Here is an 18,635-nt window from a genome sequence, read left to right as displayed (position 1 = left end):
CTCTTGACAGAATTCTATTAGCCTTTGCCCTGCTTCATTTTGTGCTCCAAGGCCAAACTTGCCTGTTATTCCGATTACTCCTTGACTTCCTACTTTAGCATTCCAATCCCCTATGATGAAAAGGACATCTTTTTTTGGTGCTAGTTCTAGAAGGTGTTCTAGGTCTTCATAGAACCGGTCAACTTCAGCTTCTTCAGCATCAGTGGTTGGGGCATAGACTTGGATTACTGTGATGTTGAATGGTTTGCCTTGGATACGCATCGAGATCATTCTGTCGTTTTTGAGGTTGTACCCCATTACTGCCTTTCCCACTCTCTTATTGACTATGAGTGCAATTCCATTTCTTCTAAGGGTTTCTTGCCCACAGTAGTAGATATAATGGTCACCCGAATTAAATTCACCCATTCCCGTCCATTTCAATTCGCTGATTCCCAAGATGTCGATGTTCAGTCTTGTCATCTCATGTTTGACCACATCCAGCTTGCCTTGGTTCATAGATCTTACATTCCAGGTACCTATACAATATTGTTCTTTACAGCATCGGACCTTCTTTTCGCTTTCAGATACATCCACAGCTGAACGTCCTTTCGGCTTTGGCCCAGCTGCTTCACTCTTTCTGGAGCTACTTGGAATTGCCCTCTGCTCTTCCCCAGTAGCATATTGGACACCTTCCGACCTGAGGGGCTCATCTTCCGGCGTCATATCTTTTAGCCTTTTAACATTGTCCATGGGGTTTTCTTGGCAAGGATACTGGAGTGGGTTGCCATTTCCTTCTCCAGTGGACCACAACTCTCTGTCATGACCTGTCCATCTTGGGTGGCCCTGCACGGTATAGCTCATGGCTTCACTGAGTTACGCAAGCCCCTTCGCCACAACAAGGCAGTGATCCATGAAGGGGAAAAGGAAATTAAGAGGGTTAATATTTATTGAAAAAGCAATCCTTTGCTTCCAAGACCATTGCATCTGATTTAAAAAACTGCAAAAAGGTGATTGACTTATAATCAGTCTTAAGTGCTATGTCCATTTTGTTCATAAACTAGAAACCACAAGTTATACTATGTTGTGATCTTATATATTGTGATTTTATACCACATTAAATTTCCTCTTTTAATTTAGCTAACAGAAGAATGGTTGTGTTATGGTCTATGTTTGGTTTTTGTTTACACACATGTGAATAATTTTTGTTTTATTTTTTAAACCAGTATTCTTTCTACGTTGTTTCACACTTTATTCTTCAGCTCCCTTTAACAAATGTATTTATTTGACCTCACTTTTACATTCCAGGTGTTGGTAAACATTTTTTTTTAAAAAAATTGAATGCAACAGTAAAGAAATTAAGACAAGTTTAAGTCTCATTTGGGGTATTTGGAAGCCTTGAAGCTATTAGAAGTCATATGGATTTTCTGAGGCTCTATCTTGATTTGCAACATTAGGATACTTATATATTTATACTGGGGGGGGGGTGGATAATATTCTATCCTTACATACTTACATTGCTGTGAGGAATTTTGAATTGCATAGCAGAAGGAGTAGCCAAAATGAACCTGTCTGAAGACTCTGGAGTGGAAAGAGGCAGATAACAGAAACCAGGTTGTTGTCTTTTCCTTGATGTGAAAGGACATTGTTGATGTTAGAAGGCACTAGTATCAGTAGAAAGGGTGGGCTTGAAGCCTCCTTAGAAACATAGAAATTAGAGTGCTGGGTCAGCCCATAGTAAAGTCATCCCATGTTCTTATCAGATGCTACATTCCAGCTGTAAAGGACGTGCTATAATTTACATTGCCTTGTAATTCTTATATATCATTTCATAGGGTATATAACTTATAACCTTCTGGGATATGGGGCAATTCTGCATTCCTTTGGTGAGGAGCCCAGTGATCACAATAGTTGTGCAAGCCAATATTCATTGTTGCATCTACCTCCAATCACGTTGGTTCCTAATTTATGTGGCTATTTTCCTCACAACAATTATAAAAACAAAATTCTGCAAAATGGATGTGATAATAACTTACTCCATGACACTATACAGTTGGACATAATGCCATCATTGTAAAGTACATATTGGGAGTACATCATGTAGAGTACATATTGGGACCATACTGGAGTTTGATCTGAGATCCATTTTCAAATCCTATAAACAAAAACAGAAAGATTTGCTTAAGAAGATTTATACCACAGGAGACACTCTAATTCAAAGAGAATATGGGATAATAGAGGGAAATCTGAGTAGATTTTCCATAAATTCATCTGTACATTCCAACAGAAGACAATATATGTAACTCAGGGTTGAACTGTGGAATCCTTGGTGCTCCCTGAGCTTGGTTGCTTGCTTGCAGATGTTTCATTACCCAACTAGGTAACATCATCAGTGCTAGTGAGTGTGGGGTTTGCTCCCTGTTTATATACAGTAGCTTGCCCTGCCAGTGTTGGTGGGGGTGTGGCTTTCTCCTTGGTAGTTCCTTGATTAGGGTATTGTTTTCTGCTTGATTGTTTGTCTGCTTATCTGGGTGTTGGCTGCTGGAGAGTATGTGTTCTGATCTTTTTGTTTCCTTCTTAGCTTTTTTATTGTCTCTTTTGAATGGTGTGCAAATGTGGTTTATCTCTATGTGTCTATTGATGGCTGATTTGTCTGAATTCCAAGCTTCCAGGAATTCCCTCACATGTTTGGATTTAGCTCAGTCTCCAGTTGAAACTATGGGCAAGTCTTGTATTGTGAGATTAAGGAGTTTTCATTGTGTCTTCTGACTACTAGCTGGTGTTCATGGATGCACTCCAGAAGCCTTCTGCCTGTCTGTCCTACATAGTGGTTGTTAAAGTCCTTACACTGTATGTTGTAGATGACTCCTGTTTTTTCTTCTTGGGCTACTGGGTGTTTTGGTTTACTTAAGATATTTTGGAGGGCTTTAGTTGGTTTGTGTGCCATGGAGATGCCATGTGGTTGTAATAGTCTGTTGGTGGTTTCTGAGACGTTTCTAATGTATGGCAGTGTGACCCTTTTCACAGTTTGTGTTGTTTGTGTTGTAGTAGGTTGAATGATCAGGCACTTTTTGATAAAGTTGCATGGATATATGGCTCTGCCATCTGGCCTGGGGTGGGGAGGGAGGTCATCAAATGTGGGGTTGGCTAGCTCCTTAGAGGCCTGGTGTTGCTGCCTTGAACCATTGGCCTCCTGGATTTTGTAACTCCTGATAAAGTTGCGTGGATATCCATTTTGTTGGAAGAAGTTGTATAGGTGGTCTGTTTCCTTTTTCTGATGTTTTGGATTGCTGCAGTGCATTTGTACCCATCTGAATAATGTTCTTACATAGCTCCTCTTATGGGAGGTTGGGTTGTTACTTTGGTAATGGAGCACTTGGTTAGTGTGGGTTGTTTTTCAATAGACTTGTATTTCTTATCTGCCTCCATTTCCTTTGCTGATGAGGATATTCAAGAAGGGTAGTGTGTTGTTGTTTTCTTCTTCTCTTGTAAATTTTATTCCTTTGAAAATGTTGTTGATAGTTTCATTGTCTTCTCCAGTTGTTCCTTTTGTATTATGTTGAAGGTGCTATCTACATGCTGGATCCATACTTTTGGTTCTATTTGTGGGAGTGTTATAGTTTCTAGACATTGTATTATGGTCTCTGCTGTAAGTCCTGAAAGTGATGATCCTATGGGTATTCCTCTGATTTGTTGCTATATTCAAACTGAAAGTAGGTAGTGAGGCAGAGGTTGATGAGGTCCACAGTTCTGGGTATTTTGATCTTAGTTCATTTGGCTAGGTCGGTGTGTTGTGTAGTACTGCTGATATGGTTTATTTTGCTAGTTCTGGATCTATGGATGCTGAAGACTGTGCTGTGACATCGAATGAAACCATAATTTCATCTTCATCTATTTTTAGGTATTTGATTTTCTGGAGACACTGGTATTCTTCATCTTAAGCAACTGTCTGACAGAGGGTCAGCAGAGACTAACTGGCTAATTCTCCCAGAAAATAAATTCAAGCATGATTGGAGAGGTGCCAGCACTGAGAAACGCCAACCTATCTTCTCACATAGATCGCCTTTTATCAGATTTTTCCTCGTTATGAGCAAATGGTGTCAAAGTGGCAAAGATATTCTGACCTCTAGTGAATACATCCCTCTGGAATTTTTCAAAGTACCATGTTACAATCCAGACATCTCACTGCCCTCTCCTTTTTAAACTCATGCTGAACCAGGAGGTCAGGTAGCAAGTGAATTTGCTAACCTGTACTTTCAGTGACAGAAAAAAGTGCCAAACTGAAAAGGTATCCTTCAAAACAGGTGATAAAATTCCTGACAATGACATTAATGTGCACACATCTAATAGCAGCATGTCATGGCTATGCACATTTTCTCATAAATTGTCTTCATTTGTTATTGTATTTAATAAGACTCATTGCCAGATAAATCTAAATAGATGGTAGAATGTGAGAAAGTGACATGATCTGGAGACAGTCTCAAAGCCTCAATAAAGACTTATTTCAGAAAGGCAGCCATATTCAATGGTGCCTTCAGGAGGATCAAAATAGGCAAGATGGTGGTTGCAGTATCATAATCATAGCCTGTACAAAAAGGATGAGGCTTTGATTGCCATGCCACAGCTCCATCTTGCCTGTTTCGACCTCCTTATAGACACTGATGATGATGTTATATGGTAACCCTATACACGCTTACCTGAATGTGAGGCCTTTTAAACACAATGGGACTATCTTCTTGGTGAAAATGCAACTCACTGTTATTTTTGCTGCACTAGGTAAATGGCACAAAATAAATGGTGACATCGTACCTTGTATTATAACAGAGCATTGCTGGCATTATTTGGGCAGGAGGGGGAAGAGATCTGATGCACACGTAGCCGTTATACCTGGGTAACTATGGATCACTTCCCATGAAGTGGGCTTTGTCCTTTATTTATTTATTTATTTATTTATTTATTTATTTATTGGATTTCTCCACCGCCCATCTCCCCCACAATAGGGGACTCTGGGCGGCTTACAAAGACATTAAAATTATAAATATATATAAAATATATAATATATATAGAATTAAAACAATACTAAAAAAGGACAATCCAAGAAGATGGAAAATTGGGCCGGGGACAGCTGGCCACTATGGGGCTAGCCATCTCCCTGCTTGAGATATTCCCTCCCCGCCCCAGGCCAAGTGACAGAGCCAGGTCTTCAAGGCCCTTCGGAAGGCCAGAAGTGAGGGAGCCAATTGCACCTCTGGGGGCAGAATGTTCCAAAGAGTGGGGGCTACTGCAGAGAAGGCCCACCTTCTGGACCCCACTAGATGGAGTTCTTTTACTGAGGGGGTCCAAAGCATCCCTTCTCTGGGTGAATGGGTAGGATGGGTTGAAGTCATAGGGAAAGGCGGTCCCTTAGGTAACCTGGCCCCATGCCATGTAGGGCTTTAAAGGTAATAACCAATACCTTGAATTGGACCCGGAAGCAAACTGGTACCCAATACAGCTCGCGGAGCAATGGTGTTACATGGGCCCTTCTCAGGGCTCCAAAAATAGCCCACGCGGCCGCATTCTGGACCAGCTGTAGCTTCCGGATACTCTTCAAGGGTAGCCCCATGTAGAGCGCATTGCAGTAGTCTATCTGGAAGATAACAAGTGCATGAGTGACTGTTCGAAGGGCATCCCAATCCAGGAAAGGCCGTAACTGATGCACAACATGAAGCTGTGCAAAGGCCCTCCTTGCCACAGCTGCCACCTGCTCTTCAAGCAGGAGCCGTGAGTCTAGGAGGACCCACAGATTACGCACTGGGTCTGTCTGGGGTCGTGCCACCCCATCGAGCACCAAAAATGACAAAGTCCCAGATACAGAGGAGCCATTAATCCACAGCTACTCCGTCTTACCAGGGTTCAGTCAAAGCCTGTTGCTTCCCATCCAGACCCTTACAGCCTCCAGGCACCAAGAAAGGGTGGCCACAGCATCACTTACTTCACCAGGGATGGAGATGTATAATTGTGTATCATCAGCGTACTGATGATACCTCATCCCTTGGTGACAGATGATCTCACCCAGTGATTTCATGTAGATGTTGAAAAGGAGCAGAGAGAGAACCGAACCCTGCGGCACCCCACAAAGGAGTGGCCAAGGATGGGACCTCTCGCTCCCTATCAACACCGATTGGGATCGGCCCTGAAGAAAGGAGGTGAACCAGCACAAGACTGTGCCGCCCACCCCCAATTCCCTGAGCCATCCCGATAGGATACGGTGGTCGACGGTATCGAAAGCCACTGAGAGATCAAGGAGAGCAAGGATGGTCACATTTCCACCATCCCGCTCCCGCCAGAGATCATCCATAAGTGCGGCCAATGCCGTTTCCGTCCCATAACTGGGTCTGAAACCTGACTGGAAGGGGTCCAGGTAATCCATTTCCTCCAGGGTCCTTTGGAGCTGTGAAGCCACCACTTTCTCAACCACCTTCCCCAGAAAGGGGAGGTGGGAGACTGGACGAAAATTGTCCAGTACGGTGGGATCCAGAGAGGGTTTCTGGAGGAGGGGGTGCACCAACGCCTCCTTAAAGGCAGCCGGAAACACTCCCTCCTGCAAGGATGTAGTGACCATCGCCTGGATCCAACCACATGTCACCTCCCAAGCTGCTTTCACCAGCCAGGAGGGGCATGGATCAAGATGGCAAGTGGTGGCCCTCACAGTCCCCAGGACCCTGTCCACTTCCTCAGGAGCAACAGGATCGAACTGTTCCCAGGTAACTGGGTAAGAACGGTCCCCCGGTATCTCCCCAGACCCTGCCCCACGCTCGGAGTCTAACTATGAAAGTTGAGCATAGGTTTAAAAAGAAATCCTGTTGAATTCTGACTTTCAGTTAAACTGTGTAAAAATTACACTGGAAGGGGTGCTTTCACTGAAAAATATGGGCCATGTTACTTATGACTGATGCTCTGCTTGTGGATTTCACAACCAGCTTTGAATGAGTATTCTATTCATATCCACCTGACTATACATAACCCCCCTTTGAGTTTTAACTGCTCAGTGCACCAAGGTTGGGCACTGAGAGTTTGGGATGCTCGCAGTGGAAACATCAAAGTCAGGGTCAGCATGTTTGGTTCAGTCTTTCTAATTTAAATTTAAATGCCTTGGTCAAGGTTAAGGCCTGAACAGCTTGTGCATGTGTATATTACTTGATGTTGATCTAAAATGCGCTTTGCAAAACTATTCCTATGCATTCTGAGCATGGCTTCCACAGCACTTTATTTTTTTAAAAAAAATGAATATGTGATGATATTGGTGGAAATATCCTAAATTAATTATTCAGAGATATTGTAAATGTATCACATTTACAGAGTATTCATTTTACAGACGTGACTGAGAATATCAGCCATTCCATTCCCACCCCTGACTTTCTGATTTTAGCTGTAATTATTATGCACAGCTTTAGGCTTACGAAGCCTGAAAGAAGCACTTGTTTCAATTGAAGGCTCCCTTCAGAGCTGTCCTGCAAAGCTTCAAGGTTCTTCAGTGGTCTTCTAAGCATGCGTGAGCATGCAAAGATATTTCCACGGGTGAAATAAAATGACTGGCTGAAGCAAAGCAGGGGCCCCTCAGCACTTTGCTTTTTTAAGGTGAGGCATCACTCTACAAAGTGTAATGGTGCTAATTTGCCAACCTAAGGAAGTTTTGCAAACACGTAACACATTGCACATTCATACAAGGCTTAGCAAAACTTACAAATTGATTTGTAAAATAATGCTTTTAATTATACTGATGATACCATGTAATATGTTTGATCATTGTCATGTTTATTTGTCCATTGAATAGTTAAACTACCTCTGAACTGAGCTTCATTCTTCCATTGGGACTATGTTACATTTTTGAATTAACTGTAAAAATGATTCTTTGCTGCCTTCTTTCACCAAGCACGTTTGGCTTTAAGTACTGTCCAAGTCATCACATCTCAACACTGGCCGTAGACCCATGTCCCCCACTGTCATGGAAGACAACAGGCTAGGGGAGTTTATAGGTCATCCACACAAATCTGGCCTCCAACATTTCATCTCTCTGCCCCAGCCAGCATCAGCTTCCTGAGGTAGCTGCCTCTCTCTTCCTAGCAGCAGAGCTGGCCTTGGTCAGAGATATTATTCACAGAATATGGTTATCACCTCTTGCAAATAAGTCTGAGGAAACTGGGGGACCCAACTTGAGCAAATTGTCATCAAAATATTATGCATAACAACTTGTGCTTGAGAGTATCAGGCATCTACAAAGAAGAGCCCCAGACGAAATATATTCTGTCTAAAACCTGTTGTTGTTAGAGTTCACATGAATAATTTAATTGCACTGCAATCAGCCACTCAGCTTCACTAATAGGGGCCTCTGTGCATGTGCTGTGACTCCTCTTTGAATAGAAGTGGGGCACCCCTTTGATTAGAGGGGTGCTTTGATCAAAGCCCCGGTGAGCAAAGTGCTCTTTGAAGATCTGCATAGCCATCTACAGGGTAACATTCAAAAGGGTTCTGTGTCTGAAATACCTGGAGATGTGCCTTTTTATTTATTGAGCAAATTTATATGGCCGCCCATCTCACAGAACATGACTCTGGGTGGCGTACAAACACAGCAACAATTAAAACAACATAGCCAATCTTAAAACACTAAACATAAAACAGAATAAAATGCCAAAAAGCCAAGATTGCAGGAGAATAACTATCATCTAATGTCATACAACTACCTCGCAGGCTCCCCACGGGATTCCCAAGGTTGCTGGAAAAGCCACTTTTTAAGGGCTTTCCAGAAGGCTAACAGGGATGGGGGGGGGGGTTTGATATATTTCATTTTTAACATATGTGCAAGGTGATTTTTGAATTGATTCTTGACAAAAAGCAGAAAAACTAGACATAGCACAAGCTGTTAAACATGTAGGAGTTCTACTAGCATCTAAGGAACAGATGGTAGACAGATCACACAAAGAATAGATGTTTCTGCTCTGGGTTATTAACAAGAAACAACGAAGAATTCTCTCATTAGTTTCTGCAGAGGGTTATAAAATAAATACAATACTGAAAATTTGAGAGGGACAAAATTCTTAACCTCTGGACCACTGTTATACGAAAATAATCTGACATGTTACTATTTAAAATTGTTCAAACAGTATTTTAATGTGTTGGGAGAAAAAGTTTGATTGTGAAACTATTATGGTATTATCCTAGGATGGAGAGAAAGGATTTTTACACAAGAAAAGTGTGCATGATTCATTATTTGCTTCCCCTAATCCTATTTAGCAATAAATAATCTAATGAAGACTTAGAAATGTAGGTATCTGTACTGAGTTGGCAGCATAAGCCATCCTATTAAAAGTGGTACATTTAAAACACACGCATGAAACACTAAAAATAAAGCCTCCATTAAAAAGAAAAAGCACACAAAAAGATCTAAAGCTAAAAGGTCCATATGTGTGCCTTTGTATGTGTGCACATATACACGTGCAGAATTTAATATGTCTATCATGACCTCTCTTTCAGCCAAGCGAAAACCTCTCCAACTACAAACAAATTGGATGAGACTCTTCTGAAGCCTTCTTGTGGTCACATTCATCTCTCTTTGGCTTCCCTTAACATTTAGCTCATGGCTGATTCTGTATATCTGGGTTGCTTTTTTTCTTCATCCAAACTGAAAAGCAAACTAGACCTATGCAAAAACATATCTTCTTTTATTATGCCTCTTTAGCATTACCTAAATACTTACGCGAGCAAAAACTTCTAAAATCAGTTGGGCTCCCATCCAGTCAAACAATGTATTATTATCATAAATACCCTGCTTAGATATACTGTGTGGCGGTGTCCTATATTTCCAAGGGGGTGTTACAGAAGCTAAGATTAGTAAAATGTTTTGCTTCTGCTTTAAGAACAAATGAACTAAGTTGAAAGGAAAGCATTTCCCAGCCAGCAGAAACACAAGCTTTCTTCACCCCTTCCTGTCCTCCACAAACAATGTTCCCTCCCCACAGTCGTCGCTTTTAAATAATAGTATCTCTACCACTAAGACACACAAAAGACATCCCCAGCAGCTGGCTCCCAGCACATTACGGTTTATCATCACAGTAATTGCATCTTGGTTATGGATTATTGCTATGCATCATCCAAATGAGATGCCTTGGTGATGTATTGAAGAAGAAGCAGGGGCTGTCCAGGCAGAAAAGGATTGAGGGAGTAGACAGCTCAATTTTTGTATCTGAAAGAAAAAAGATGACTCCAAATGAGAGTGGGGAGGATGTTATTAACTACTTCATTTAAACTGCTGGTGGTACTGATGAATGAAATTTTCCACAGCAATTTCTTTGTCACTAATGTCGCCTTTCTCTCTCTTTCTCTACAAAAGACTTGCAGATTGCCTTTCTGGGGGGGGGGAAAGGCATGGCTCCTCTCCAAAGAAAAAAGATAAAAATGTACATTCTAAGGAGGCCCACTGGAATCAACTGTGGAAAATTATTCTAGAAGGGTTGCAAATCAGGATGATTGATAAAGACGATACTTGTGCATGCTTTCATGCTCCTCCGTGGTAAATACTCTTAAACTGTACCTTCCATGGATAGCTTCCTTAAGAAAAATCAGTCATTTTTAGAATAACTGTCCAAAGTTCTAAAGTGGGGAGGGGGTGGTGGCCAACATCAGAAATGCTAGCGTAATCACAATACAGAAGCGATTGAAAGCTACAAGAGCCTGGCAATCTCAGCTGGGACTAAGAGATTTCCACCAAGCCTATACTTTCAGTGCTCAGGAAAATCTTTTCAAAAATGCTAGTTCCAAGTCCTGTAACTGTGACCATTGAAATAATCTGAAGAGATCTTTGCCTCCGAAAAGTAGTCTTATAATTGATTTGAGCTTAAACATTCAAGGGATTGTTGGCAGAGAAATTAATAGAAGTGTTCCTGCAGCATAAAATTACAGGCGTAGAGTTGAATGAGTATCTTTAGTGCCTTATTGTAGATTTGACCATAAAGGCCCAATTCTGAACTGAGCCTTATATTATGTAAGCTGGGCAAAATTCACTCAAGTGTCCCTCAGTGTCACACTAATAATGTTATGGCATACAAATTCTTCTCAATTTTTGAACAGTTTTCTACCCACTCTTTTCTTAAGATATGGAAAGTAGACTTGTGTCATTAATTAGGACCAAAATATTACTAATTTAATTTAAATTACTGCTGTGCCAATCATTTGTCCTACTACAAATTTGTCCTGTTCACAAAGAAGAGCACTTACAAAACAGAGTGATGAAGGAGAGGAATCTTGCCTTGTGAGTGACTGGTATTTTCTCCTTTCTTCCTTTCTCTTTTTAAAATAAATGCATGCTCAGAGTAGGGTAAGCCTCCTCCTCCTCCTTCTCTTTACTTGCAACAATCATCTGACCAGGCAACACTTAGATGACTAGTCAGTACTACATAGTGATCACCATTTAAAAAAAAGAAAAGAAAAGAGGGAGGAGGAGAAGGGAGAATTTTTGTTCCTCATCAGTTGGGAATGCCTGCATGTGGAATTGAGAAGTTTTGAAGAAGCATTGTCCACCCATTGACCCTAGTAAGGGAACTTCTTCCTGCCCCCTGAATTGTCTCCAGAATTTGTATACTCGCAGCAAAAGAGGCAGGGGGGAAAAACACAACAAGTGGCATCTTTCACAAGGTATAACAATTCCCACAGATAAAAGGGACCCAGTTTAGCCAGTCATTGGTTTTAATGCTCCTGTTTTTAAATGCTGCCATTTTAAGAATAAACGAAAGAGACAAAAATTTCTTCAAGCTGAGTTTGACTCCTGGCACCTTCATGGTCTTGCTATAGTTTGCTAGGCAACAATATGGAAAAGGCAGGGCCAACTTTAAGTTAAGACCAAGTAGGCACTGGCCTAGGGTGTTAAAGCTTGTGGTGCACCAATGCCGTTCCTCCTTCTGAATCATTCCAAAAATGCAAATCTTTGCATTAGCAGCACCATCGGTCACTGTGACCTAGGGACACCATATACCCTTGAGCTGGCACTAGGAAGAGGTTTGCCCTTGCTTGCTTCTGGAGTGTTTCCTCCTGGCCTCTCAGTCTAGCCTCCAGTCCTGGACTACCCTGGTGGTCTCTCATTCAAGTATCAAGAAGGCCTGGTCCTGCTTAGATCCAGGAAGGAGTCTAGGTGAAGCCATCTTGCAGTGAAAAGGGATGAACTACAAGTTTTGATCAAAATTCTCATAATAAAACATTATGTCAAGGGGCTTTGTGCAAAGACATCAAAGAGATACCAAAAGAATAAGCTGAAATGACTTCATCAGCATCAAAGCCATTTAAATTTGCACTGTCCTAAAAAAGGGCTGCATAATACAGTACTATCTGAAAATGGAAACTTCTGTTTGTAAACAAGGGTTACTTTTCACTCCTTTAAGTTTTTCCTTGGTTTGCTGGGGTGGGTATTACTCAGGGTTCTTTCATGGTGTTCAATGAAAAACTTTAGCCTGGAATCACATAGCACTCATCTCCAGGAAATCTAAACTCCACTCAGGGGAAATTCTTACAAGAGAAACAGGAACATTTATTCTCTTTTTCACTATAGCCCCTGGAAATCTGAGAGGGGGAAAATCTCTTCTCTAGAGTAATATGAGAGATGATATGAGAGGAAGGTAGAATCATTAAAACTCTGGGTGGTTCACACACCTAAAACTTTAAACAATAAAAACAGTACAACAATAAAGAGGCACCAAGCTTGGCACCACCAGGCAGCAACAAAAATATACCCACTGCTTGAAAGGGGTATCCCATCCCACCCATCCTAGCCAAAGACCTGGGTGAACAGCCAGGTCTTCATGGCCCTCCAAAATGCCAGTAGGATGGGAGCCACCTCAATCTTGTGGGAACCTTCATTCCAGAGGGCAGGGCCTTCAACAGAGAAGGATGCTTCCAGGGTCCTTATAGATGACATTGTTTAATTGAAGGAACTCAGAGCATACCAACACTGCCTGATCGAATCAGCCAGGCAAATACTATGGGAGATAGGGGGTTCCTCAGGTAAGTTGTCCCAAGTTGTCTGCAGGTTTGGGACAGGAACACAAGTTCCAATCAAAGCCATTTGCATCATAAAGCAAAAGAGCTAATAGGGGAATATGCACTCCTTCGCTATTTGAGTCCTAAACCAGTTAGCAGAAATGAGAAATGCAGATATGATCCACATCATGCTGAACCACAACTCCTAAACCTTTTCCTCGTTGGCCATGCTGCCTGAACTTGCTGGATGGTGCAGTTTAGTGCTGTCTGGAGATCCATAGATTTCATCTCCCCCCTACACACATCAAATATATGGTAGGATTCGCAAAATTAATGTATGCAAGAATATTTATTTTAAAGAAGTGTATAGAAATAGGCGATCTCACCTAAGATCCCAACTAGGGGAAAAGAAAGAAGAATTTAACCCTTGACTTATCTGAATCAAGTAATCCAATGGCTACTGTTTCCATCTGAAGGGAATAACAACAGAAGCTCTTGATGCAAGTAGCAGTCACCCGGATGCTCAAATCAGATTGGAAGGGTGGGGGGGGGGGAGGCAAAAGAAGGCAATGCAAATGAACAGGATCCCTGAGCACCTGCCTTATCAGAAAAGGCAAGGATGTTTCTGGGGAAAAAACACAGCCAAGGGGACATGCTTTGGATGTACAAAAGCATGCAGAGCATGGAGAAAGGAGACAGGAAAACATCTCTATCTCACTCATTCACCCAAAACACTCTAACTAGGACCACCCAATGAAGGGACCCCTAGAATGGGGGGGGGGAACTTCTCCACTTAGTGCATAATTAAACTTCTTGTGACGACCCCAGAGGGTTTATTTGGCCACCATCATTGGCCACTGTGGGAAACAAAACGCTGGATTACAATGGGCCTCTCTAGGAGGGTAAAAGGTTAAAGCCCTCCTTCTCCATATACAATAGAAGCCCAATACAGATCAGCCACTTTCAGGCTATTTCTTTTGTAGAAACAGTATACAACTACTAATTGCCAGAATAATGTCACATATGGTTTGGCCTTTGAATAGCTGTTTAACTGCTCTTCCAGGAAAAATCTCCCATTTCACATGCAAACGTCTTCAATTTTCTTTGTAAATTAAGAGTCAAGATATAAGGTTGATGTGGTAGGAAAATACATCTTTCTGCATTTCGTTTTAGTTGTATACACACCGACTCGCCAAGCAGGGTCCACTTCCTGAAAGATACATTGGTATTTGACTGATAAAAATGGAGGTCAGATTCTGATTTTATTTGTATCCATTCTCATTTACCACTTCATAATTGGACGCCTGTGTGGAGCAATTGAATTCGCATTTGGTGGCAGACGCCTCCCTGGAAGGTTTATTAGGTTCATTGTCCAAATACCCACAACACTCTAAACAGTTCAGCAGGTTTGGCATCATCTCCTTCATTTGGAATAATGCTCACCATTCAGAAGTGATTGAAACTGGCATGTGGTGCCTGTCAAAGCGCGACCTAACCTGAGCCACTGTAATTCGTCTCAGTTTTGTAAACATTGTATACACCTAACCTCAGAAATAAATGGAACTTTCCTCCATGCCACATTTAGTCACCAGAAAGTATAAGCAAAGATCCAGAAAGGATCACCCCACTCTTTTAATGCCACACGTAGACAATACCTGCTCAAACTTCTAATGCTGCTGATTTCTTTAATTCGCTAGTTTGTTTGTTGATTGAATTTATATCCCAACTAACTGTCAGTAAGTGGCTAAGCAACAATGAAAACAGAGATAAAAACAAAGCAAATCAACTAAGGCAGATAATTAAATCACAATTGAAAATGTAATTACTTTCATTATTAAAATATGTATGTGCAGCAAGTGGCACATTTCCTACTCAAAGCTATTTCATTATTGTTTTCCTTTTGTAGCAGACATATTACTATGCTAAATGCACTGGTATGGCTGGAATTTGGTCCTGGTACCATCAGAACAAGGATTAGGCAATATAAGCTTGCCATACTACTGCCAGAGCAAGAATACAAGGACTGGAGTGAGCACAGGCATTGTGACATTCAGTGATCTAGGTCTCAGAAATTATAATTCCTCATGTGCCTAGTGGCTCAAAATGCACTGCACAGACATATAAACATGTGAAAGATGCTACAAGCTGTAGCAATCATGGAAAGATAGGCCATGCGGTTGCATATCCCCACACCCAAGTCTAAGAGTCAGTAATAGCATTTGATAAGACCACAAGAAGAACCTTGCTGAATCAGAGTGAATCTAGTTCAACCTCATTTAATTCAGCTACCATATCCAGTTTGCTACAGTGCCTCAAATAAACCAGAAAGTGGAGTGTGATAGTCATCAGCAATTCCTGTCTGTTACTCCCAGCTAGGAGTAATTGGTGGCATCTAGATAAGGAGATCCTAGGTTGCTATCATGGCTAAGAACCACTGATACACCTCCTTTTCCACCAGCTTGCCCACTTTTCTTTGATGTTATCTAAATCTGTAGCCATTATTAGACTTTGGAGGAGCAACTTTAATGCAGTCATTATATAGGCTTTGCTGGACTGCTAGGAGGTCAAACCAGTCAATCTTAAAGGAAATCAACCTTGACTGTTCATTAGAAGGATTGATAATGAAGCTCAAGCTCAGATACTTTGGTCACCTAATACAAAGAGAGGACTCTTTGGAAAAGACCCTGATGCTGGGAAAGATTGAAGGCAAAAGGAGAAGAGGATGGCAGAGGATGAGATGGTTAGATAGCATCACTGAAGCAATGAGCATGAAACTGAGCAAACTCAGGGAGGCAGTGAAGGACAGGAAGGCCTGGCGCAATATGGTTCATGGGGTCACAAAGAGTCGGACACGACTTAACGACTGAACAACTATATAGGCAGCGCAGTTACATCTGCTGCCTGGTACCTCCATTTCCTTATTTTTGCCATTTGCAGTTGGTGCCACTGAACTAGCCAACAACTTTTCACTTTTTGCTTAGTTTTGGAAACATTTCAAATAAATTCTGGGAGGGAGAAACTGCTGTACAATTCACCTACTGTAAGCTGGTGAAATCCTAACTGGTCTACTAGCTTTTTTCTGTGGCCACACAGAAAGGAACTGGGGGCAAAAATAGCAGGTAGACATACTGTATAGGCATCATGACTATTTTCATTTTGTATGTGTGCATGATTTTCTTAGTCCTTCTCTTCCTCTCTATCCACTCATTGTTCCTTTATATATTTGTTTTGTGATTCAATTTTCATTCATTCTCTATATATGACCAAACTACTTTAACATAAAAGAGAGCCAGTTTGGGGCAGTGGTTAAGGCATCAGCCCAGAAAATGGGAGATGGTGCGTTCTAGTCCTGCCTTAGACACAAAGCCAGCTGGGTGACCTTGGGCCAGTCCCTCTCTCTCAGCCCTAGGAAGCAGGCCAGGGCAAACCACTTCCAAAAAACCTTGCCAAGAAAACTGCAGGCGACTTGTCCAGGCAGTTGCCAGGAGTCAACATTGACTTGAAGGCACCCCCCCCCCAAAAAACCCCTTCATAACATACTTTTTGTACTGCTCATCAATAGTACTTTTTGTACTATTTTTGTATTCAATCCACAATCATTCAACAGACATTCATTCTCAACCCTGTATCTTCTTGTGTCAACCATAAACACTTCCTAAGTAATGCATTCTCATTGTGTTTACCTTTTATTGCTCTGTTGTATGGAAATAATTCTTTCTTCCATGCAACAAAATGGACAGAACCACACGCTTGCTTTTTTTCTTTTTCTTTTTTGTAGCAAACGTTATTCCTTACCAGCGATCACTTACTATCCACTACTTCTCTACCAGCATGTGTGCCCTTGAAATGTATCCACCCATTAACCATTTCTTGTAAACATTCTACCAGGATACAGAAATTCCTACACGTGCGCTAGCATTTTTCTATTTATGTATAACTCGCAATCCTTCACTCCATCTTCCCTGTCAAACACAACTACCTTGCTCGTTCGTGCATTAGTTTTCAGATCCATACTGTGTTGCATTATGCAGTCCAACATTTGTTACCAGCCAGTTCCACAGCATCATCTGCATACAAAATATATACTCATATTCACATAGCCCACCATACCCGTTTCTAACATCACTACAAGCATTTCTCCTATGAATTTATCCATAAGTGCATTAAACCAGGGTTCCTCAACCTTGGCAACTTTAAGACGGGTGGACTTCAACTTCCAGAATTCCCCAGCCAGCAAGGCTGGCTGGGGAATTCTGGGAATTTTAGTCCACCCGTCTTAAAGTTGCCAAGGTTGAGGAACCCTGCATTAAACAACCAATGGAACAACACGCCCCTGTCATTCTCCCTGCCCTATTTTGAAGTGTTCCATTTATTCTTATGCATGCTTTACCTTCATTATACACCAATGTTATCACATTCAGCAACCATCTTCAACTCCATATTTATGCAAAATATTCCATAATTCAAAGTTATGAATGTTATGATATGTATTTTATAATTCAACAAATATACACTAAATGTCCTTTTTTCACATTCATATATTTCTCACCAAATTGCCAACGAGCAAAATCCTGATATATACAGTTCTTTTCTTGCATAAAATGATATTGCGCTTCCCAGATTTTGCTCGCTGTCACCTCTTTCAATCAGAATTCAGCTAAACTTCTTTCAGATATATTTAGAAAATGTATCCCTCCCCAGTACTTTTTGCATTCACTCTTGCTATCTTTCCCTTTGTATAAGGGAAAAATAACAGCATTCTAATATTGTCATGTCCAGATGTAGCCTCCAGAAACATATTAAACAAGTCACACAGACATTCCATAAGCAAACCAGATAAATATTTTGGTATCAGTCACATCATCTATATTTGCAGATGTAGTAGGTGTGGTTTATAAATTGCTAGGTATTCTTAGCACAAATACACATATTTATATGTAAAGACTGTTTCAATTTGCCTCATTTTATGCACCAGACAACATAATAATAGAAAAGGTTAATACTCATGAGATATGATCTGAAACAATCAAACCCTTAAAATAGCCAGAGAAGTTCTATTTACTTTTACCACTGAAAACAAAAAAGTAGCAAAACAATATATTCCTAAGTGCAATAATGGCACTTTCACAAACAGAGCAGCTCCCATTTCATCTAGCTATATCCTTCCTTCCTTCCTTCCTTCCTTCCTTCCTTCCTTCCTTCCTTCCTTCCTTCCTTCCTTCCTTCCTTCCTTCCTTCCTTCCTCCCTTCCCTTCCCTTCCCTTCCCTTCCCTTCCCTTCCCTTCCCTTCCATCCTCCTCCTCTTCTTCCTCTTCTCCTCCTCCTCCTCCTTCCTTTTTTTCCTTCCTCCTCCTCTTCCTTTTCCCCTTCTGCTTCCTCTTCCTCCTCCATTTCTGGTAGTTTTGTTTTGTTTTTAATTCCAAGCTAACTTCTTCAGGGAGTTTTGTGACTTTTGATATCCTTCTTCAGGATAAATTCATATTTTCCAACATCTTACATTTTAAAATGAGAGGCCTTACTGTAAACAAATTCTGGAGCCCATAGAAAGGGTAGAAAAGCAAGTATCTGAAGAACAATGGCAGGCCAGTGTCAACACAAATCAGATTACAAACAAGCCAGAAGAAACTTCAACATGCACACAGAACTCAGGGAAC

Source organism: Python bivittatus, unplaced genomic scaffold (genome assembly GCF_059951505.1).
Source record: "Python bivittatus isolate LINGU-HERP-01145 unplaced genomic scaffold, Pbiv_v1 ctg000480_np1212, whole genome shotgun sequence".
NCBI lineage: Eukaryota > Metazoa > Chordata > Lepidosauria > Squamata > Pythonidae > Python > Python bivittatus.
The sequence above is the reverse complement of the archived record's forward strand: the minus strand, read 5'-3'. Positions refer to the sequence as shown.